General features: G+C 39.9%; 1 protein-coding gene across 1 annotated transcript in view; it reads left to right on the forward strand.

The window, feature by feature from the left end:
* Nucleotides 1-256: 256 nt before the first annotated feature.
* The window catches only part of RHOBTB1 (Rho-related BTB domain containing 1), a 65,149-nt gene continuing 40,471 nt past the window's right edge, over nt 257-24,934 (forward strand). Inside the window, exons 1-2 of the mRNA XM_012657715.1 lie at nt 257-561; nt 2,641-2,691. The gene's annotated coding sequence lies outside the window, so the exon portion shown is untranslated. The remainder of the gene's footprint in view (nt 562-2,640; nt 2,692-24,934) is intronic.

Here is a 24,934-nt window from a genome sequence, read left to right on the forward strand (position 1 = left end):
GGCAGCATGGGAAAGGGGTGGGGGTCTCCCATGCTCTGCGCATGTTTGTCTTCGGCGATCGGCCTGCGAGCCCGGGCCCGTCGGGTCTGCGTAAAGCTGAGGCACCTTTGCAACCCGCGTCCCAGAGCACAGACACACCAGGCCCTGGTTTCATGAATGAAATCCAATCGTGTGGATATAAATAGCCGTGAAGGCTGCTAACGTCACAGTGCGAGCAGTGGCCGCCACGGCGGCGGAGCTAGGTGCCGGGTGCTGCGTTCCGCCCGGCTGCCCCGCCTGGGAGCGGGGTGGGGGCAGGAGGAGGGGAGGGCTCGCGAGTGGAAAGGGGCGAGCCCCTCTCGTCCCGGACAGGCGAGAGCGGCCGCGGCGCGGGGCGAGCCGGCAAGGCGAGGCAGTGCCATGCTGCCTTTGTGCAAAGTTGGGCGGCGGGCGGCGCGCCGCGCGCAGGGGCCCCGCACACCCGCGACCGCGCGCAGTCGTGGCTGCTGCTGAGTGGCGGGGGCCCCCCCGCTCCCCCGGCCCTTGAAGGCGGAGAGAGCTCGCGTCTCGCTCGGCTTCAGGGTAGGTTCTGTGTCGTGAGTGCTCTATGGTTGAAACTTCTCCGAGCAGCCGCCGCGGAGCCCCCACCGCCCCGGCCCCAGCGGGTGGCAAGTGGGGGCCCACGGGGGCGTGCCAAGCGGCCAGCAGCTCCCCGAGAGAGAGCTGTGGGGACCGAGCTACTATGGGGGTCGCCCTCGCCTCTCTGCGAGGCCGGGAACCCTCACGTCAGAGGCAAGAAGAAGAGATTTCTAGGAGAGCCCGCACAGCCGCACCCCTAACTTGGAGCTGAGGAAATGTACAACAGGCACCCTTAGCAGGCGGGCTGCGCCAGGGAGGGGGTGGTGCCGCGTCGACAGGAAGGCTCTTTTCCTTCGAAGGACAGTGGTGGGGAGCCGGAGGACCTGAAAAGGGGACTACGCTAGCCCCTCTGGTGTTTGCACCCCTTTGAGAGTTGACTGGTCAGCCCGCAGTTTGGCGCTCCCCGCCCCTCCCCCCAACCCCAAGTCTGTGGAGTGTGCTGTGAGTTGCTGTGACAACAGTAGGAGCTGCCATGAGGGGCTTGCAAAACACCTTACTTTGTCTCTGTGTGCTCAGCTTTCAGGGAAAATAACCGGGGAGGGGGGGGGGAATGTGCAGGTAAGAGAATCCACCCCCCCAAAAAAAGAAGTGGAAGGAAGGCACAACTATGTAAAAATATATCATTAGATCCTACTGTTAGCTGAGCCGTTTCCATCCCCAGCAGTATCTAACATGTCAACTGAGGAGCAATGTCAATATTTAGACTTGGACAAGCCAGAAAGTTAGAAGGGAGCGCCAAGCACAGGGTTTTGACTTGGCTTTGCACGTCAGCACACAAGCTGTGCCTTTGGAGCTGACTGTACACATTTGCTGGGGGAAAAATGCATGAGGGTTGATATATACACAGAGACACCCAGATCTAGGAAAATCTGAGGAAGTTAGACCGGAAGAGTCGCCCTAACTTTGAACTTCCCCAACCTGTGCTGTTCACGGAGCCCTGTTGAACTTCAGCCAGATGCTGAGCTTGAGGTTTCACCGGTTTGGGGCTCCCCCACCCCCAACCCAGGCTGTGCTGCACATTCTACACTAAACTGCAAAAACAATACTAAGTTATAAGTGGTTTTCATCTTTGTATAAGTCCTCTCACTGTTAGCAGTCAGTAAATAGTGGTCTATGTTTGTTTGATCTTGGCAAGCCTTAGACTTTTCTAAACATACACTGATAAGTTTGTTTACAAACACTACGTAGAAATTTGGAATTATATTTCATTTCCAGTAACCTTGTAGATTCCTAAGAGAGTCACTAGTTGCCAGAAAATAAACACAAGCTCTTTTCAGTATAAATAATGTCTTCATACAGCTCCACAGGTGGATGAGCCGTAAATATATTAAATAAGGTTTTCCTCTGGATCGTATCTGGACACATTAGTGGGAAAGAGGCTTCACCAGTTGCTCCTAGTGTGGAAGGCTTTGGAAAATCATTAGAAAGCAATGATGTTGTCATCAGTATTCTTCTAAACTTGCCCATTATTGTTGTGTTCTCAGATTTTGAAGGTAGTGTAAACTTAAAGTACATAGAGCTGTGTGTGATCACAGAGGTGGAAATAGAAACACATGTTCAGTTTGATGTTATTGCTCAATAATACAACTTTGTAACTATACAATATATTAATAACAGGAAAAACCAAAATTTTTCGGCCTTTTAATTATGATTATATTGTCTAAAAATGCTATTTTGGAGGAATAACATGCCCACTTCTATGACTTCTGTATTGTAAAATGCAGTAAGATTTTCATTATTCCCATCCATGGGTTTATGGCCAAATGATTTTTTTTTTTGTATCATTCTCAAGTGCTCAGAAATATATTTTTATAAATGCTACAAAATGTTAACCTAGCTATTTCAAGATGTATTTGACCCAAAGAAATACCACTTTAACACTGGAACTTAGCAAAAGTAAAGCAGATTCTGCCCTTTTTCAGGGGGAAAATAAGAAAACAACATATGTTAAAAATTTTAGTGGCTCCCCATGTGTTCCTGACAGGCAGCAGGATTTATAAAGTATTTCTCTCTTTTATGTAGGTAAGTCCAGCTGTGAGCAGGGTGTTCTGTTCTTCACTTCCAGCAAGCCAGGTCAGTGTCTTTGTGCAAACCCATGACCGTAGATTGATGAGATCCTATGTCTAATTCTGAGCATGCATTTCAGAACAGGTTTTCTAGTCGTTTGTCTTAAAAGAATCTGTCTTTGTCATTTTTTAGAGATTCAATTGTGAACATCACAAGTTCAATGATTATTAAAATTATTGTTTATTCTATGAGTACAGTGGTACAAAAATAGGCCTTGAATCAGTTTGTGTTCTAGAAGACTTCTTTTTTCACTTTGGGCATCAAAATGGTGCTATAGAATTTGAGGATACGGGAGATCTGGGTGCTCGATAATTGAGGTTTTACTTCTGTCTTAATCTTAGCACTCTGGAGCTGAAAGAAACTTGATATAATAATAGTTGACATTTATTGAGCATGAATCAAGGTTCAGGTAATGTATTGCATTCTTTACATTTATATTCTCATTCTGCCTTTAAAAAAATCTTTGTGAGGTGACATCACTTTCTTGAGTCTCAAACTGTAGGTGAGGAGTTGGAAATTCAGAGAGATTACATAATACGTTTCAATTCCTACTTCTACTAAATGGCTCAAATAGGAATTTTTTTAAAGTTCTGTCTTTCTCTAAGACCTAAACTCTGGTTGAAAAATTCTTCTCCAGTAGGGAAACTGACTCCAAGAAAGGTTGAATGATTTGCCTAAGAGAACTTGGTAATTACAGCTCATATAATAACACTCAATGGCCCAGCTGTTGCAAAAGAATAAATTTCATTCTTTTAAGTAAAACAGTGAAATTATGAGTATTCATGTGTACTTTCTGGTATGGCACTGTCAAACATATAAGAAAGTTCTTATCATGGGGTCTCTGACCTTAAGGATTTTACAAACAGATTTAAAACGTAAGATATTAAATATAACATGCATGAAAAGTGAGTGAATAAATCAAGATCATACATGCCAGAAGGCTGAATTGGGACTCAGTGGTACATTTAACAGAAGTTCAGCATTTTCCACTCTGTGGGATTACTTTGCCGTTCTATATACGTGTGGAAAAAAAATTTTTGTCTGGATAGATGATAAATGGGTAAGAGTTTGGGAAAGGACAGAAAGTAGAATTTCAACCCAACAGGGAGAGATTATGCAGTCATCCAGAACCACTAAATTACAGTGATCTCAAACTCAGAGACATTATTGCTTCAAAAGCATTGTAACAAAATAGCGAGCTGTTTTAATCTGCCCAGCATCTTTGAGACAGCATCTTTGGCTTGGTGCTTAAAAGTGCTGGATTTTTTTCTGGAACTTCAGTTTGTCTGAAAGGTGTGATGGAGATTTGGGTACATAAATAGATAAATCCCAACCAAAATCCTGAAAACAGCCAATATCTGAAGGTTAAGCAGGACATTTTCAGTTTTTGCCTGAATTGACAGCCTTCTCTCACCTCCTTCCCTCCCCTTTTATAAAACAGAATACTTTGTAACAGTTGTTAATCCTTGTAGTTTTATATAAAGGGGTAATAAAAACTGGAATGGGGAGCAAATTATTAAAGAAAACCTTAAGATATCATCTTTTTTTAAAGTACTGATACTCCCAATCAAGCTAGTAGCCCTAAAATCTTAATTAGTGAAGAGATTTTTTTTTAAAACATTTAAGGGATTGTGTTATAAGGTGTTCTGTAACAGCTTTGTCCTGTAAAAGTTGTTATATAGTGGATCATTACAAAATAGGTCATATTCCATAAGAACACTATTATTAGTGGTAAGATCCCAATTATAGGCCAAGACCTTATCATCAATCGATTGATGGTTAGTTGTGATAATGGTATGTCATAAAAATATCAATATAGCAACTATAAACCTATAATTTATTTAAAGCAGTAAAATTACACTCTGAATCATATAATGGTATGGCCAAAAGGGATCTTGCAATTAGCATGGTATCTCTAATAATAATCACTTAATTAGCAATCATTTGTTTTCTCTTTTGAACTTCAGGAGGCTTTGATTAATATGCATGACTTTCTTTTTAAAAATGGCTAGAAACATTTGAAATTTTGATGTTTTTCTGCTCAGGAAATTTACCTGTGGAAAAGAGGAATTTTTAAATCCTTCTATCCGTCTTCCTCCCCTCTGGCTTCATGTAATAGTGTTTAAAGAGCACAGATGATTCAAATCTGGTTCTTGTGTTCACATTCTCTTCTCCACTCAAGCTTCCCACCAGCCTCACAACACCAAAACAAAACTTGGAGAGGGCTGGAAAATGAGTCACAAAAGGCGTATGTGGACAGGGAGGTGGGGGAGTGTGTGTGGTGAAAAGGGGGGGAAAGAGAAAACATTTGGGGAAACAGAGGCAGTCACTCAAATGGACAGAATATTTACAGATTGGTTATTTATTAATATTTGTCAGCATCAGAATTTTTTTTTTTTTAGTTTATGAACAAATTAAAGCCACCGCCTTCTCTTTCTGGCACCTTTTGTTCCTTGTGCACATAGGGCAGAAATTAAAAAATGGGCAAATAAAGACACTGAAAATGAAGTGTGGGTATGACTGCTGCTCTTCCCAGATGTCCCAGACACTCCTGTCTTCGACTGCTGTCTCCATCTGTGCCATCAAATACATCAGCATGTCTCTGACCAGGCTTTGTCCACAAAAGGACAAAATAGCAAGTTTTACAAAGAAAGGAAGAGACATGACAGCAATAGGTCTGGAAGGAAGCAATTACATTTCTCCATTCTGCACCTGAGTTTATTTATTGCATAGACACGGGTGAATGGCAAGTTCCCGGCATCAATGAGATTATCATCTTAGGCTCCATCCCTCTGTGGAGAAATTTCCTTTGAGTTGTTACCCAACCCTTGATGACCGCTGTGGTAACAATAACTAGCATTTATGCTCCTACTAGATGCCAGACACTTTAACCAGGTTACAGCTAATATTCATCATCAATTCCAATTTCACAAAAGCAAAAAATGGAAGAGATGTTAAGCTAAAGAGCTACTGGGAAGCTACTTGCACCCAAGTCTGTCTAAGAATTTGAATATATTAATATATGTGTTCTAAATAAACTCCCAGAAAAAAAAAACACTTTATTTCATTCCAAGTTATTCTTGCAGATGGTGGAGCATAGAAGTTAAATAATTATTCTTGTGGGTTTGAGGTTTTTTTAATATTTATTTTAACTTGAACTACGTAGAAGTTTTGCCTAGACAAATTTGCTGACTCTTTGGGTCATTTCTAATATATTTTGATGGAAGTCATGATCTGAAACAGTTCAGTCAAGGAGGGTTGAATCATGGAGCCAGGAAAGTTCTTATTAAGGATATGTAGTCCACCCTCGTGTAGATGAAAAACACTGGCACCCAGAGACGAGATGTAACTCGACCACTCTCATGGTTAATAAGTGACACAGCCTGAGCTGAACCCAGGTCTCCAACTCCCAGCCAGGGGTCAGTTCCATTACATAACACTGCTTGAAAAGTGCCAAGTCTTCTAAACCCTCCAACTTAGCTAGAAATACAACTACCAAGTACAAAATACATCCAAACCCAAGGCACAGCCAGAAATGGGTGATAAGAGAATTTCCAGCAGTGTGAAAATATGACAGGTGCTCAGAGTAACCTCACTTATCTTCAATGGCACCGAAATAGAATAGTCCTTTTCTCTTATTCAGAATGTAACACCCATACTCCGATCCCTTCCAAGCTGTCTTTGTTGAGTGATCTGTTTGGAGCTTTTTAATTTTGACCAAACCCTTGCTTTTTATTAACTATGTGACTTAGGTGAAATATGACTCCACTTTCCTCATCTAGTATAATGGGGAAAGTATCATCTCCTTGAGAGGATTATGAAGATATTATAAAATCGCATGCATAAAGCACATAGTAGGTGCTCAATAAGGGTTAGTTCTCTTCTTAGCCTTCCTAGAGTATCTCAAAGGAAACTGTCGTAACACATTAGGGCAGTCATATCATTTTGGCTCTAAATTTTCTGGAGTTATTTGAATTCTGATATTGCAAGGGATGGTTATAGTAATCATATTTCTTGGGTAAAAACAGGCCCAGCGGTCTCCCTGAGTACCAGTGGCCCAGTCACCATTGCATTCGTTTTCTTCAAACTCTAGGATTGCCAACGTTTACTTGAATTGAATTATTTTATTGCTTCAGCTTCTGCTACAAAATAATACCAAGCTCCTCTTGGAGATTTTTGGCTCTTATTTTCTTCCAGACTCTGTTCCTAAGCATCTAAGGTGTTTTCTACATGGACCTCTGCATCTCAAAGCGACTATCATATTTCCAGCCAAATAACTAAGAAATATTTCTAGAGAATATTATTGCCAGTAGAAAGTTGTTGCTCTCAATTTTGAAACACATAAGACTTTCCTACCTTAATTTCGATTAAGTACAGTATAGAGTATTTTGGGTGTGCTGGGTCTTGTCTTTTCTCTTTGTCATGTGTTGCTGACTGATCTATTGGAAGGAAAAGCATAAACACTGCAATTTCCCCCTTTCACCCTCAGCATTTGATAACTACCCTGGCCTAAATTACATCTCTGGGAAGTGTTTTGTCACACTCTTCTCCCCAGCTGCCACACTTTTGTCATGTGGCATTTGGCTGCCCTGCTTTGGACGTTTAGAACCAAGTCTTTGGCAACACGTCCTATTCATCATATACATGGAGGAAAGCTACTGCTGTGATTTTTTTTTATACTTGTACCTGTTTTTCTTTTTTTAGTAATAATCCAAGTGGCCTAGAATAGACTTTATTTTCCTGGTGATGCAGTTTCCCTTTTAGTATTAGGAAAATGTATATTGCAAAATGTATGTCCTTTTCTTTAAGTTTAGGGGTAGCAATTATGAGTTTTTCCCAGTGCCATAAAGTGTCTAAACTGGGGCTAGAAGCTTAAAAATGACCAGTTTCTAGATTGTCCCTAACCTTATGACTGATCTCAAATAGGTTAAATATAAGTTTCAGTTCTTACCAAGGGTTAATTATTTTTAAAGCCGTGCTCAAACTTTAATATGCATGCAGTTAAGAGCACGCTTCTTGTTAAAGTGCAAATTCTGAGTCAGGAGTTTTGGGGTGAGGCCTTAGATAATGCATTTCTAGCAGTCTCTTCCTGGATGCCCACGCTGCTGATCTGAGGACCACACTTGGAGTAGTGAGGTTCTAAAGTATAGTTGTTACCACATCTTATCCTGAAATTCATGCTTTGTAGACTATAAGTAGACCACCTTATTTTGTTTGATTGCTTCTTAAATCATAATAAAGAGTCATGGAATCTTAAATATGGGAGAGTGTAGACAGTGGGCTGGTAAATCAGCCAGCTCTCTTGGAGAAAAAAAAGAATGCATATACGGGCATATACAAGATGGTTATAAATTTTACTGACATAAAGAATGTGTAATACACAATTTACAAATAATAATAAACTATACAACATTCATTATTATAAATTCCATATAGCCAATTGAGTCTCACAGAATGCTTTTGTTGGTCTTCGTGGAACTCTACTATCCATGGGCCAACCTATGGTACAACTGAGGAAGGGGTATAGTTCCCATATAAATGTTGGCTGATATTTTCCTTCATATTAATGAGTAAGACAAAAATGAAATAGCCAAGGCATATGTCAGAACTGTACTCACTCATCAATGATGCGAATGATTTCTTTGCTGAACCAGATAATAGTTCTTGAATACTGAAAGGATATTTCTTCCTTGTACTATTCACAGTGTAACAGCTACCCATATAGCACACTTTTAACTTTCATCTGCATGATTAACATTTTGAAATCATTTTCTTAAGTCTAGACAATCAACAGAACAATAAAGCAAGCCCTGATTTGTAGTGGTTGCTGATTTCTGTGGTATAAATACTCCCACCATGGCCAATGTGGGAGGAGTTGGGAAGAAATGGCTCAGTATCATACCTTTATATAGTAGTTCCACCATATAAATAAAATTGGCATAAATATCCTCAAAAGTATAGAGATAAATAATAAAATATGGTAAAAAGTTAGATAGTGATTGAGTTTTGAGTATTGTCTTTGATTTAGTATAATTTATTTAACTATAAGTTTACAAAATTTAATTTTTTTTTTTTTTTTTTTTTTTTTGAGACAGAGTCTCACTGTGTTGCCCGGGCTAGAGTGCCGTGGCGTCATCTTAGCTCACAGCAACCTCAAACTCCTGGGCTCAAGCGATCCTCCTGCCTCAGCCTCCCGAGTAGCTGAGACTACAGGCATGTGCCACCATGCCCGGCTAGTTTTTTCTATATATTTAGAGATCCACAAAAAATTTCTTTCTATTTTTAGTAGAGACGGGGTCTCGCTCTTGCTCAGGCTGGTGTCGAGCTCCTGAGCTCAAACAATCCGCCCGCCTCGGCCTCCCAGAGAGCTAGGATTACAGGCGTGAGCCACCGCGCCCGGCCTACAAAATTTAGTTTTTAATACTGGTGCTATTTTAATGGGCTCATAGAATTCCTAAAAAATTAATAGCTGATTCTCATGGGCTAGTAGGGACTGGCCCCTGCACCCCACTGGATATAGATCATCTGGCGCAGTGATTGGCCAGCCAGATGGCCAAGAAGCATATGGAAAGGTGCTCACCGTATTTGGTCATCAGGGAAATAAAAATTAAAATCACAAGATACTAGGATATATTGAGGAAATATCCATTCAGTATTCTCAGCCATGCTTTACGTTGGAATGCCCCAAAGAATTTACAGCCTAAAATTTTAGTAGATCCACTTTAGGGCCTAGGAATCTGAACCTGAAACATTTTTATTGAAGTATATAAAGAAAAATACACAAGTCATAGTCTATAACAAATAATTTCCACAGATTGAACACACTCACATAACCAGCACCTAAATATAGAAACAGAACATCATCAGTACCCAGAAGCCCTTCTCATGCCCCTGTGCAATCACTATCGAACCAAGGTGAACTCTATCATGATTTCGAATACCGTAGATTGGTTTTGACTGCCTTTGGACTTTATATAAATGAGGTTATAAACTATGTACTCTTTTGTGTCTGGCTTCAGTATTGTATTTGTGAGATTCATCCATAATGTATGTAGCCATAATTCATTCATTTGTAGGGGTGTATGGTATTCCATCGTATGAATAGACCTCAGTTTATTATTTTTTTATCCATTCGCCTGTTGATGGGTCATTTCCAGTTGTTGACTATTATGAATAGTACTGCCAAGAACATTCTTGTGCAGGCATCAGTGTTCAAAACAAGACAAATCCCTCAGGGGTTCTAATGAGAAGCCGATCTCTTGAATGCTTTCTTTACAACTTCCCCTCCTGTCTTCATTTCTCATATAACATAACCAAAGCCATTGAGTCTTTCGTGTGAATATACTTTTAGTACCATAAGCCATGAAGCCATGTGCTTCCATTCATTACAGTATGTTCTCCTGGCTCTTTTGAATAAAGGTCCACCAACTCCCCCTTTCATCGAGACATCTGCATTTGTGCACTCTAAATAGGGAAGAGATTTGGCCTCACATCAATAAGCCTGAGAATAATAGACATGGTAGACGTGCAGCCAGCAGCTAAATTTGGTAGCTGATCATTAAAGCTCCTGGAAAGAGGCTTCAACTAAGGGAAATTATTTCCTTTTGTGTGTATCAAACAAAAATCAACAATGAACCCTTAGAAATTTTTAGATTTTAATATTTTTAAAATTCTATTTATTTGAAGTAGATCAAGGACTCTCCCCTGGTATGACAACCGAAATCTGTCAAAGTGTCATGACTTGATCTGGAAAGATTAAAGAATGTTTTCCCATCAGCTTGTTCCTACACCTAGTGTTTAGCAGATGTATCCTTGTTGCATTGTTCCAGGCTGAGGGGCTGTGTAGTTTTTTTTCTTTCGTGTTTGGGCCTGTTGAGCTGTTAGTTCCATTTATATAAGTAAAAGGAGCTGAGTAATCAGGGACTCCAAGATGATATTGTTGAAGAGTGGAATGTCTTCAGGATTGAAAGAAAGTTTCCGGGAACAGCAGGCCTGTTTCCTGCCATATGAAAGGCACTTCACATAAAACTCTCAAGGTACAGAGAGAGAAAGTCAAGAGGAGACATTAATTTCACATAATGAAAGAAGAATGTGCTCTCTCACACAGGAATATTCTATTCCCTGGTTTTCCTACCCTTTTTTGTAAAATTTCTTTGTTACACAGATAACACATGTTCATTAAGGAAAAGATGAAATATATAGATAAGAAAAAAGAAAAACATTAAAACTGATTAAAATCCTACTCCATAAAAGATGTTGCCATTAATATTTTACCCTATCTCTACCTCATGTTTTTGGTATGCATTTAGGTACATAATTTTTAAGGAGTGATATCATTGTGTAAATTTTGTAATCTTTTTAAACTTAAAGACTTATCATGAGCATTTTCAGGCAACAATAAGCATACACCTATAATATGATTTTGATGGCTATAAACTCTTCCATTATGTGGACATATATTAGGTTTTCTTTAACCAATCACCTGTGGCTGGCTTTCTAAAGTTATTTCCTGCATTTTGTTTCCACAAATAGAGATGTGATGAGCATTGTTTTAATGAAATCTTGTTTATACACTTTATTATTTTTCCATAAATAGACGTCTTATAATTGGATGAAAATTATGGGCATTTTAAAGTCTTTTGACTTAAAATTTCCAGTTTCACTTCAGATTGGTATCATTTTCCAATTCCACAAACAGTTCTTCATCCTGCTTTTTAAAATTGTACAATCTTTCATGTAATAATTTCTACTTAAAGTTGGAAGATATGGGAACGTGTCCTGAAAACACTAGTTAGAAGCTATTTGTTGCTATTAGCCAATAACTTCAAATAAAATACAAGATTTTAAGAAGCCTGGTTAATTGTACACCAACACTTTTGCATTTGTGGTCTAATTTCACTATGAAATCCTGGAAAAAAAGTTTCTTCGTTTGCCTGAATCAGAGCATAACCTAATCCTAACTGGCATATTACAGTCTTGTAAATGTTTAAATGCAATTGCTTGGTTGTCATATCTGAAGACCTCACAGCAAGCAGTCTGTGGTGCTACAGAGGCTAACCTAGTGACATCTTTAGACAATGCTTTCAATGAGTAACTTACTACAGAGCACTGTAGAGATTTTTCTTCATGAGGAGGGATTTTTAAACACCTATAGCCTACGGATTTGTTATTAGTTTTCTGAAACAAGCACTTAGAACTTTGACATCTCTAAAAACTTAACCAACATTTTAATTATTCTTGACAGAGCTTCCTGATCCAGCACTTCACTAAGAATCACCCACATGAGGACTACAGGGCCTCCAAAATAAATGCATAGGGTTTTTTGTTTCTTCTTTTTTTTTTTTACCTTAAGTAAGTATTGAAATATAACACATAGAGAAATGTGTACAAATCACAAATGTACAGCTTGATGAATTTTTGCAAACTGAACCTACATATGTAGTAACCAGCACCTAGATGAAGAACTAGACCACCACCGGTACCCATGTCTGGTCACCACTCCACTGCAGCCTCAGTACAGTTGAAACATTCCAAATTTTATGTCCAGGGTAAGCCTTTCATTTACAGAATTTGAGTTTTCACTGAACCATTACTTTATATGAACTAGCTACTGTCAGCTTTGATCAAGATGTCTCCCTTGTAACTGAAAGTGTGTGGAAGTCTGCCTTTCCAGGTAAAGGTTACAACATTAAATTTGGACACTGAGTGTGCATCGATATTTATGTGTTTGTGATTTCCAGGTACACAGATACATACACTGCATGCATACCAACAAATTTGGAACTACTTTCTTCTTTAATGAATGTCAAGCTGAATTATACTATATCAATTGATCCAAGCTTAAAATATCTTACCTACAATGGACTGTCATGGAATATTTCATGTGTTCTGCTTCCAAACAGTTTTTTAAAATTACTCATTTCAGTTATCATAAGTATTCCATTTGAATGCTCAAGATTTAAAAGCCAAGAATTGTTCATCTTCTGTTTGAAATGGAATTGCATGTGTGTGTCCTGGGCATCCACAGCTGTCTTTTTATGTAGTCAATTTCTGTGTCTGATGTTCAGCAAAATATCATTCGGATTCCTAAGGGTTTTTTTGGCTTTTTTTTTTTTTTTTTTGGAAAGCCTGAGTCAAGCAAAAACAGTTTTAGCAGGCTCACCATGCTTTATAAACATATGGTTTTGAAAAACAATTTATGCATTATCAAAAATAATTTATTATTATTGTATTGTATCAGTGTACTCTTAGTACAATTAACAATCAAGGTTATACTTAGATATCCATGACTTTTTTAGAAAGCTAAAACATTTTTGCCATTATAGAAGTAATGCATCTAAGAATATTATTCAGCCGTAAAAAATAATGAAGTACTGATAAAGCTACAACATGGATGAACTTGAAAATATTATGCTAAGTGGAAGAAGACAGACACAAAAAAACACATATTGTAAGATTCTATTTTTATGAAGAGTCCAGAATAGGCAAATCCATAGAAGCAGAAAGTATTTAATAGATTAGTGGTTGCCAGAGTTGGGGAGGGGATGGAGAATGACTGCTAATGGGTACAAGGTTTCTTTGGGGGGTGATAGAAATGTTCTGGAATTAGATAGTGGATGATCGCACAACACTGTGAATATAATAAATAACCACTGAACTGTAGTGAGTTTTATGGCATGTGGATTTTATCTCAATTTTTTTTTAAAATAATACATGTGCATTGTAGGAAATTTGGAAACTAAAGAAAAGTAGATAACTGGCAGGAACAAGTTATAGCATTATTCAGCAACAATTACGTTACCTGTTACCTGTTTAGTGTCTTTCCTTCGGGTTTATTTTCCACATATTGTTGTTGCAAGGGCAAGAGGTTGCTGTTGTTTCCCATTATAAGACAGAGACACAGTTATTAAATTTTAAGTAGTCACATATTAATACCCACTCATCCTCCCTCCAAAAAAGGGTGGCTCCAAAGGAAGATCCATTTAGTTGGCAGAGGGGAACAATGGATGAGAATGCAAATAAGACAAACAGAGACTTAGGGCTAGCCCTGTAGGAGGGCATGAAGAAAACCCCGAGAAGGGAAAAGATCCCGGATCCCAAGAGGCAGAAAGACAGATTCGAGCCATTGCCATGAGTGGTGGAACTCTAGAGGAAAGATTCCGAAGAGACTTGTTAGGAGTTTTGCTGCAAGATGCATGATAACATTTTGTAAACCATACCTCTCTATTCTTAAGTACTCACACTGTTCACGGTTTTCTAAGGGTCGTGTTTGTGTTTCTCTTAGCTGTGCCACTGTGCTAAGATGGTGCTTCATGTGAGCGAATGAGGCCCAGTTTTATTTGGGTTACACGTATTTATTTGATGTAGTTTCTGTCTGCTGTGTTTTAAATTACTATTCTGTACTTTCCCCTTGACAGTGTTAACATTAGCATTTCTCTGTATTATTGCAAACTGATCATAAACATAACTCTAATGACAATCTTAATAGATTAGACTTACTGGTATTCTCCTGATGCCAGGCATAGAGATTAAAATATTTTACAAGCATCATCTAATTTAATCTTCACAACAACCCATGGAAGGAAGTCATTATCCCCAGTGTACAGATAAGGAAATATAGGCTCAGATGGATTAAGTAATTTGCCTAAAATCACATAGCAAGTCCTTAATTAATTATTCCCTCACTTGTCATAGATTTAAGTTGTTTTCATTTTTTTCTTTTTCTTAATAAAGATGTGGTAAATATATTTGCTTTGAAAACATTTTCCTTTTATAAAGTTATTTCCTTAGATGGATATACTATTTTTTTAAATTTCCAAGGGTAATTTTTTGTTGCTGTTGTAAAACTTTTGAATTGTTTCACATATTTCTTTGTGGTCAGAGAATTTGGTTGATACAATTTATGCTTTGGGGGATTTTTGTCCTTATGGCCCAGTATGTGGCTGGCTTTTGTAAATGTGCCAAGAATACTTGAAAGAAAGTGCATTCTCTTTTTATAGGTTTAAAAGAAGTGTGGGATATCTATTAATTTAACCCTGTTATTGTTATTCAAACCGTCCACGTGTTGTTGTTCATTTTCATTTTCTTAATCTGACATTGATTTATTCTGATTTTTCATCCCATATGTTTCAGTTATTTTTGTGAATTTCTCCTTATATTTCTGAAGTTTTCTTTGTTTTTATTATATGCCTTTTGTTCTATGAAGGTTCATTATTACTTTTACTTTGAATTGCCCTTCTTTTTATCTTCTATGTTATCTTTTACAGATATTTTTTCTGTATAATTTTTAACCAAATTTGAAATAACTATGTAGGCTGATCTCATATTTTCCATTGGTTTGGGTTTCCATAGTTCTTTAAAGCTTCAGTGCCTTTTGTTTGTTTCTGTGTTTTTAATTTTTAATTTTCAATTGTCTCTGGGAGTTTTGGCTAGTATCTTTGAGCAATTTCCTTAAGGGAATCTGAGTTTTGGCCCCCTGAGTCTTTGATATCTAAAAATAGCTTTATGCTTTCACATAAATATGAATTTTACCCATTTCAGAAATTTATTATTATGTCCTTTTTCAAGGCTCTGTATGTGTTTTTAAAATCATCTTCCAATAGTGTATTGGTGATGTTTATGGTCATCCATATTGTTTCTTTATAGAGAGTGCTTTTGGCCATGAGTTTTAGAAAACTTTTTTGATAAGATATTTAAGGTATTCTTGTACAATTTATTTTTGCCATTGATATTTAAACGAAAAATGCATAGGTTTGGAATCCTCTTTTGTTTTTCTCCTCCTTCCCTCTGCCCCTCCTCCCTCCTTGCCCTGCAGTGGGAACTCTTTGTTCTATTAAATCGCACTTTGCTCCTTCCTTCCTCAGGAACACATAGTGTCCGGGAGATTGCATTCTGACAGTCAGTCTCTTTCTTATTCTTTGTCACATCATTTTCAGACGGCCCTCCGTCTGTATTTAGAGAGAACTCCTCATGCTTGACATGTACCTCACTAATTTGACTGCATTTTCAAGTCTGCTATTTATCGTGGCCAGTGCTTTGTAATTTGGCACCTTGTATTTCATGTATACATGGTCTTTCTTTATCTTGTCCCATTACCTACTTACAATCTCATCTGCTATTAGTTTACATATGTGCATTATCTTCTTTACATGACTAAGTACATGGATGCGATTTTTAAAAAATTTTTCTTCCACTGTTTGTTATAGCCTATCCATTTACGTGGAAGACCTTTCCTCTATGTCTTTAGATAATTGCCTGTACATTTCTGTGCTTCAGGGCTTTTATGAGATCATATGTTGAGTGGTCTCTGTTTACTCCATTCATATGGAAAGGATTCAGGATGGCCAAAAAGGATGAAGCATATTCCAAATGCCTCGGTAGCCTTAGGCTCTGTCCGAGACCACGGTAGGGCTCTGTGATAGAATTCCAGGAAACCACTCAGCTCTGGATCAGACAAGCAGAGCTACTCAAAATGATGTGAGATAAGAGAACCTTTCAGGGTGAGATAAGGGCAACAATGAAGAAGGTGACCATGGAAGTTATACTAATGTTCTCAGGGAGAGCATCCCTCACTGTACTCTCTCTCGCATTGACCCCACAGGATCAGTCACTTCTGTCACAATGTCAAAACTGAGAGGAGCTGGTTGAATGGGCTGGAGGAAGCAAAAACAGAAGAAAAAAAAAAAGTCTTTTCCATACTCTGTTCCCTCTCCCTGGTTGATCCTCAGCAGGGACAGTCATCAAGATTGCTCCATGGCGATGACAGTGTGCTGGTTCCACAGTGGCCTCCCGGTGGCTCCACAACCTTCTCTTTGCACCCTGTCCCAAGTCAGCCTGGCTCTTGTTACTCTAGATCACAGCATCTGTGGCAAAGAACATCCTGCCTACTTCCAGTGCCAGTTCTTTTCCCTGTGGAAATGGGCAGCCTGCTGGTCTTCAGTGAACTTTCTCACTTGGCTCCGTGGATATGAATTTGGTAGAAATCCTTCCAGTTTCTGTCATGTGGTTACTTCTTATTGTAGTTTCTGTCCTGTTGTCGAGTCTGCTGTCTGTGTAGAATAAGGCTAATTTCAGTGCGACATTGGTAGGGGGTCCAGGGCATCGGCGCTCCCATTGCTGTCTTGCTTGGAAGTCCAGCTAATTGCATTTTGTGACGTGGCTCTTTTAGGCATAGACTGAATTCCTTTATTCAAGACTCACTTTCAGACTAGTTATAAATCCTTTTCCATATGTAGTGGGTGCAGGTGCTTCTCTTTTCCCTTTCTCTTCCAGCCAAGTGGTGACTCGCCAAAAGTGGTTGAGAATCTCTTGAATTAAAATGTTAAAGTCTACACATGGATGAGAACTTTATGAGACCCTTGTATGTAAATATTATTAAGAGTTATAAATTGGCTCTAGAAACTAGAGCACAATAAAAGATCACATTCTTTTAGTTTTCTAAATCAAATACAGCCCTGAGCCCCTCCTGCCTGCATATACTGGGGCTATCCTCCCGCCAGCCTGCCTTCCCACTGGGTGGAGGGGCATGGTCCTAGGGCCCTGGTGGTTCCCATGGTTACTGATGCTCTTCCCGCTGGGGCGCAATGGTGGGTGCGATGCCATCTGTCAAACACTGCTCTTGTGGCTGGCCACACAGATGTCCCTCAAGGTGTTCCTCTCACCGACTGCAGGCTTAGCCACATGCTGCTGCTTTCGAGGCCATGGGGTTCAATGATCAGCCACCAGAGACAGCCCCAAGTGCAGGGTTTCCTAACAAAGGTGGAGTGGCTGTATTTTTGTATTCAATTCCACATTTATTGAAAGCCTCATATGGGCCAGCCACTGTGAAAAGATTTGAGGATTTAAAAATGAATAACATTTTCTGTTGCCAAGAATTTATAATCTCAGTGGGGTGGAAGTGGAATACATATAAACACAATAATCTCTATTACAAATCAGAATTTGATAAGCACCCTGAGAGATGGTATAAAGGAGGGATGTTTTAAGTGCATCTTCTTCCAAAATGTAACTTGAATCTGTCTGCTTTGCTCCATCTCTGCTGATTCTGCCCTGGTCAGAGCCACCATCCTTTTCTCTCTTGGAGAACTTAGGAGCTTCCCAACCAGTCCTTCTGCCATAGCTCACCTTCCCCTACAACACGCTCTCCGTACACACCACAGTCTCAGTGATGTCGGTGATACTTTTATAAAGCAAATCAGAACCTCTCACACCTCTGCCTAAACACTTCAGTGGCTTCTCACTGCATTCAGAATAAAATGCAAATGAGACCATGGCCTCAAAGGCCGTTTATGAGCTGGCTCCTACCTCCTTTCTACCCTTCCCTCTCCCCAGGTCCCCAGGCCCTTCTCCTTCTCCAGATGGCAGGAAAGTCGGGCCTCCCCAGAGGGGCCCTCTGCTCTGTCCTGCAGGCCTCCTACCCTTATATTGTCTCCCAACACCCTTTTGCATTTCTTCAAAGAACTTATCAAATTTGTGAGTTATGTATTTGTCTACCTGTTTAGTTATTCCTCCCCACCTGACTGTGGAGTCCCTGGGAGCAAGAACCGCCCCTGGCTTATTTACCTCTGGACATTTACGGGCCTGCTCAGTGAGTGCTTAGCATGTAATTCCTCAGTTAAGACTGCCTGAGTCCTACAAGTGCAGAGCACAATTTCAGCAGGTGGATTAAGGGCACGAGACAGGGCATTGGAGCAGAAGTGATGGCACAGGCAGGCAAAGTCATCAAAGGAGAGGTTCCCTGGCGTATTTGCAGAATAAAGAAGACCAGTGTGTCTAGAACCTAACACACAGTTCACTTAGGGTGGTCTTGAAGTCTACCCTGGAATCTTTATGCATCTTTTAAGTTTCGGATCTGTTCTTGATTTTTTTAATTAGGTCAGTGTTTATTAAGGACAGTAGACAGGTAGAAGAGAAAGTTTATTTCTATTCTTGGCTCACCTCCCACACTGACCTTGAGTTTCAAAAAATAGCATGATCTCGTGTGAGTCTCCATTATCACAGAGTTCTGGGCGGGATAAACAATGAATATTAAAAAAAATCCATCTGTGTTATCAGAAGGTGGCTTTCATTATTTGCATCCCTGGACTTCTATGCAGTGTTCTTTCTATTACTTACCTCTTTTTTTAATCAAAACATTCCACCAAAAAAATAATGTTGATTTAAATGATGAATTCTGTTGGTTTTAATGATCGAAGGCCATGTTGTCCTGGAGATGTAATTCTGGGAAGTTTTGATTTCACGAAGTCCAGCCTAGCCCTTATTGTCTCTTTCCCGGCTCTGGACCCATTCTTTATTCCAGCTGAGATGTTTATTTTATGTATAAAACAGCTCCTGCCTGCCTATGACTGGTGATTAAAAGCTCAGGATAATGAAATCTGCAGTTGAAACTTGGCTGTTGGCTATAGTTATTATGCAACTCTTACCATTTCCCTTTTGTTTCTGTCAATAATATAAAATTCTCAGTTTTTCTTTCAGAGCTAACTCTTCAAATACACTAAAATTTGTGGCACTCATATTTTTTTAATGACCACGCTAAATTATTTCGTAAAGTTCAGATTATAGGCTTTTTGAAAAAACAAGAAAATTTAGTGGCTGTGCAGTATCATCATTCAGGCTGTCTGTGAACAGCTGAGTGGAGCTAGGAGTACAAAGACCCCTCCATGGGCCTTAGATTTTTGACTTTGAGCAGACTGCTCACCATGCCTTGATTGAAATAGCAAACATAACCAAAAAAAAAAAAAAAACCCAGCAAACATGATGTAAGATGCAGCATATTCCAATAGGGGGGTGATTCAGAACAATTAGGAGACCCCTAGTGAGGTGTCTTAGACAAATGAGGACATTTTCCCTGCCCACCCAGCCTGATTTCTAAATGCTCCCGTCCAGAGCAAACAGGTACCTCTTGGGTTTCACCAGCCACAGTGCCCTGAATTATGGGGCAGGACTCTAAAGGTCATCTGGTCATAATGTGAGTAAGGCAGTGGATGTGCCCAGCACTTCCTGGGAGACTGTTTCATAGGAAGAGGCTAGAATACCATGAAGGCCATCAGCTCAAAGACTGGAGGTGGGGGTGGGGTGCCACCATAGGAGGGGAGGTGTTTAAAGAGGGGACCAGGGCAGCTAAAGTCACATTTGGTTGTGTCACTGTTTTTTTCATGGTTGGCCCTAGGAGAGAGTCACGGTTAAATTAAGGGACCTTTGCACCAGAGGGGGTAGTCAAGGAAGGTTGTAGAGAAAAGGGGTGTTGTATACACATATATTCCAAGCACTTTAGCACATCACCATACCCGAGAAACACTAGATGATTCATTAAGTGCATGAGATGGGCACTTTGAAGATATAACCACACACACACACACATCCAAGAGCCACCATTCCATGATTTACTAATACTGGAAAATTGTATGAGTGTGTTTATTTTTGTTCACAATTGCTTCTCCCAGAACCATTTATTGATACAGAGCAGAAAGTAATCTGTGAGGAGGAGGGGTAGTTCGGAAAGCTTTTTAGAGGAAGTGATAGCTGCATAAGCTTTTAAGAAATGAATAGAATTTGCCAGGCAGACAAGAGATGGAGGAAGGTTGGCAAGAGGGAACAGTATGTGTGAAGGCACTGAGGTAACAAACAACATTTAGAATTCTAGGAAGCCATTCTCTGTGGCGACAGCATGCTATATTAGTTTCCAATTGCTGCTGTAACAAATTAGCAAAAATTTGGTGGCACAAAACAACACATATTTATTATCTTATAGTTCTAGAGATTGAAGTGGGTCTCATTGGGCTTAAAGTGTTGGCAGGCTGTGTTCCTTCTGGAGACTCAGGGGAGACTCTGTTTCCTTCCTTTTTCTAGCTTCTAGAGGTCACCCGCATTCCTTGGCCTGTGGCCCTCTCCTCCATCTTCAAAGCCAGCAGTATAGCATCTTCCTATTTCTGTCTGACTCTGACCTCCTGCCTGCCTCTTCCACATTTAAAGGACTCTCATGATTACATTGGGCCCACATAGATAAGCCAGGATAATTTCTTTATATTAAGGTCATCCGATTAGCAACCTTAATTCCATCTATAATCCTAATTCCCCCATGCCATGTAACAGAACATATTCACAGGTGCCAAGGATTAGGAAGTGGATGTCTTTAGAGGGCCATTATCCTACCTGCCACACATGCAATGCAAGAAGTTGAGGGTGATGGTGCAGAGAAAAGTTAGTATGACCCCTCAGCTCTGAGTGAAGAAGATCACCAACCCAAGAGGAGCCTATCATCTGATTTTTTTTTTAATGGAAAAGTCAAAGTTCTGGAGATTTTCCTAAGGTATAATGAGTGTGTTTCCATTAACTATTGCTCCATAACAAACCACCTCAAAATTTAGTGCCTTAAAACAATAATGATTTTATTTATGATGTATTTATTATTATTTCTCATGATTCTGTGGTTTGGCTGGGTGGTTCCTTGCTAGTTTCTCCTGGCTCATTCATAAAGCTACATTCAGGTGAAAGGTTGGTAGGTATAAAAGATGCAAGATGGCTTCACATTATCCAGCCATCGGTGGGGTTGCTTTGGTTGTTTTCAATGTGAATCCTCATCCTCTGCTAGGCTAGGTCAGCTTCCTTACGTGGCATCCTCTGGGCAGCATTCCAACAGCATGACAGTGGAACTGCAGGGCCTCTAGAGGTCTAGACTCTGGAACTCACATAGCATCACCTGCACCATATTCCCTTCGGCCAAGAAGTCACAAGCTTAGCATAAATTCAAGAGAAAGGGAAATAGATCCCGCCTCCTAATGGGAGTTGCTGCAATGGCCTCATTTCTTCTAACACATGCTATAAAGATAAGAGTTTTGTGCTGAGAGTAGAACTATGAAATTTGAGATTTCAGAGATTAAATGTCTCTGGATGACAATATCCAGCATGTGTCCAAAAGGATGAATGTCTCAAGCAGAGTGTAGTGAAGATCACCAGCTTTGAAAAAGAGAAGAAACTGTGAGGCTGGGATGTGGGATGCATTATCCCATGGGTACAGCAAGAACACTGAGTGGGTAGGGAGTGTGGGGAATGTGGCAGAGTGGCCCGAAGTCCCCAAGATGACAGTGATGTTAGCGGGGCAAGTAAGGGACAATCAAACCAGATGAGGTGATTCTGGAGACCCTGAAAGTCATGACCACCCTTTTCTACATCAGCCCTGTGAGTGGTGGGCACCCAGACCACCTCACCATACCCTTCACTTCCCAGCCTCTGCATCATCTTATCCACTTGCCAGTTTTCAAATAAACTGATCACTTCTGACGTCTAGATGGTGTAGAGGAAGCTTCTGAGGTAACATTTGAACTGTTACCACCCATGTCCTGAGGATTCCATGAAAGTGTCGATTGAAGTTCAAGTCGGTTTTGAGTCAAGAGATGACAGAGCGGCCATAGTAGCTCGTTCCCAGATCCCGTTCTCTCAAACCTTTCTTTTTCTTTTCTACCTTCTTTGTCTCCTCAGGTATGTATCTAAAGGAAAAAGGGTATCCACATAGATCAGCAGGATTTATGGCAGTGGAATTTATTAACAGCATTAAATGAATAATATTTATTACTCTCATTTGAGGTAAATAAAAATCAGAAACCAGACAGTCATTATCCAGATGGTCCTAAGAGCTCACTCAACCATAAGAGTGCTAGATATGAATAAATTAGAGCCTGTAACAAGTGGAGAAGGATAAAATTGCATATTTTTATAATTACTGCCATAATTTAATGTTTATTTGTTTATGTGTAACAGATGAACAACTGATTTACGACAATACAAATGTAAGCATGAGTTTACATCCTTGGCTCTGATTTCACATCCTAAAAATGCCTTTTAGAGTACCACAAAAGAATTTTCTACCCCAAATAAAGGATTTTTAGTATTTGGAAATTCAGCAAATGCTTCCTGGAAATTCCATATCAGCCGCAAGTGATCTGGGCTATGAATATTTAATTCTGCCCTGTCTTTTATTTTCTCTTATGTATTATCCCCTTTGCACAAGGTTCAGCACCTCTGGCAGGCACTTTGGTCTTCTACACATTGCTAGGGATTAAAGGACCCAGAGATGTTATTCTCACCTTTGACACAGAAATTCTTTTTAGGACTATGCATGAAATGTGTCTAAAAAGAGGTGGAATAATGATAGTTTTTGTAATCATAGCCTTAATGTAAAACTAGGAGGGCTTCTGTTCCTCTCAAAGCAGTCTTCTGTAAAAGCTACACAGCTATTCCATCAGTGCTGTCGTGATTCAAATTATTTGGGGGATTCCTCACTAGGGAGGTGTTATCAGAGCTAGTTTGCCATCCCACAAAAAAAACAGTTCTATATTTTCGGTATCTTATCTCAATTTTGACTAAGTCCAGACATTTCCCCAAATTTTAGGGATTGGCTCTCTATGATGTTTATCTATATGAAAAATAAAATTTAGTCTCAAAAGAATAAGGTTTTATACCACTTAGGATAGTCAGACTTTGAGTTCCAAAGGTGTAAGGCTCCACATTGAGCCTGTTTTTCTGATTTAGGCTACGCCATGGTAATATCACCAGACACTTGTCAAAGAGTGTTAAGAAGTGTAACCACTTTTATTCTGGAATCTAGAAATGCCCCATAAAAATATTTTTAACCCACCTTCCCAACTCTATTATCTTTTAGTTAACTATGACCCCCTTCCCTGCCCCTCCCTCTTCACCCAAAACTTTTTCTGCCTTTTTTGCTTAAGATCAGATATGCTCCATCTTATATTTATGTTTTTCAGTTTTCAGTGAGTTGTCCTTTAGTTAGGTCTTCCAAATTTTATCCTTTTTACAGATCTTTGTTATTATTAAATTTATGAGTTTGCATCTAATTCTGAGCCCCCACCTGACTCAATTTTGTTGTCATTCGTCTTCAGCATCATGATTATAATTTTTGAAACCATCAGTATATTTCAGGTACTGCACCAGGGACTTAAAACATTAGTTCACTTAATCCTCACAACAGCCTTAGGAAATGAGTATTATTATAATTCCCATTTAACAGATGAGGAGGCTAAGCCTCCAAAAGTGCAAACAAAATTTGCCTAAAGTCAAATGAGTGGAAAGTGGAGGAGTGGAAAGTAGGGGAGCTAGTATTCAAACTCCCGTCCATCTAAAGGAGGGTTTCTCAACCTCAGCACTACAACATATGGGGCCAGATATTTCTTTGTAGTGGGGGGCTGTCCTGTGCATTGCAGTATGTTTGACAGCAGCATCTCTGGCCTTCTACCCACTAGAAGCCATAGAAGCCCCCTCCCCCTCCATGTGACAACCAAAAATGTCTCCAGATATTGCCAGATGTTCCCTAGGATATGTTTAAGAACCACCAATCTAACACCGAATTCATGCTTTGCCACATTATACTTTTTTTTTTTTTTTTAAAGAGATAGGGTCTGTCACCCAGCCTGAAGTGCATTGGTGCAATCCAGCTCACTGCAACCTTGAACTCCTGGGCTCAAGCAGTCCTCTCGCGTCAGCCTCCCAAGTAGCCAGAACTACAGGCATGTGGCACCACGCCCAGCTAATTTTTTTCATTTTTTGTAGAAATGGGGGTGTTGCTCAGGCTGGTCTGGAACTCCTGGCCTCAAGAGACCCTCCCACATCAGCCTTCCAAAGTGCTGGGATTACAGGCATGAGCCACCAGGCCCGGCCACATTATACTATTAAGCAGGGAACTAATAAAACCGTAGAATCTTAAAACTAAATTTTAAAGAGATTAATTTTAGTATCACCATACGTGGCTGATCATCAGAACTGGAGATTTTTAAGAGTCTCTTTCCCTGCCCAAGATGTTCAGAATCAGCATTTGCCAGGTGGAGGACAGGTTCTGTCTATTTTAAGCCTCTCCACGGTGCAGGAACTACAGATCACGGTGCAGGAACTACAGATCAAATCCTACCCTAACCACACATCTGTTCCTTGAATCACTACACTCCGTTCCTGCCAAATCGTTCTCCAGCCTCGGGTTTAACACCTCCGGTGACGGCGTTACAGTCGACAATTCCACACCCTTCACTTTCTGAAACAAGTCCATGTCCAAATAGTCCTAACTGTGAAAAAGTATTCTCTTTAATATTCTTCCTTATATCTCTCTGGTTCTGCCCTTGATCTCATATTATACAAGTTATCATCTTTCTCAAATCAGTTGAATTAAACAAACACCTATGGAGTCCCAATTATGTATTAGGCTCGACTTCGAACAGTTTCTTTACAGTGGCCATTAAAATCATTA

This window comes from Propithecus coquereli, unplaced genomic scaffold, assembly GCF_000956105.1.
Source record: "Propithecus coquereli isolate 6110/MARCELLA unplaced genomic scaffold, Pcoq_1.0 Scaffold115, whole genome shotgun sequence".
Classification (NCBI taxonomy): Eukaryota; Metazoa; Chordata; class Mammalia; order Primates; family Indriidae; genus Propithecus; species Propithecus coquereli.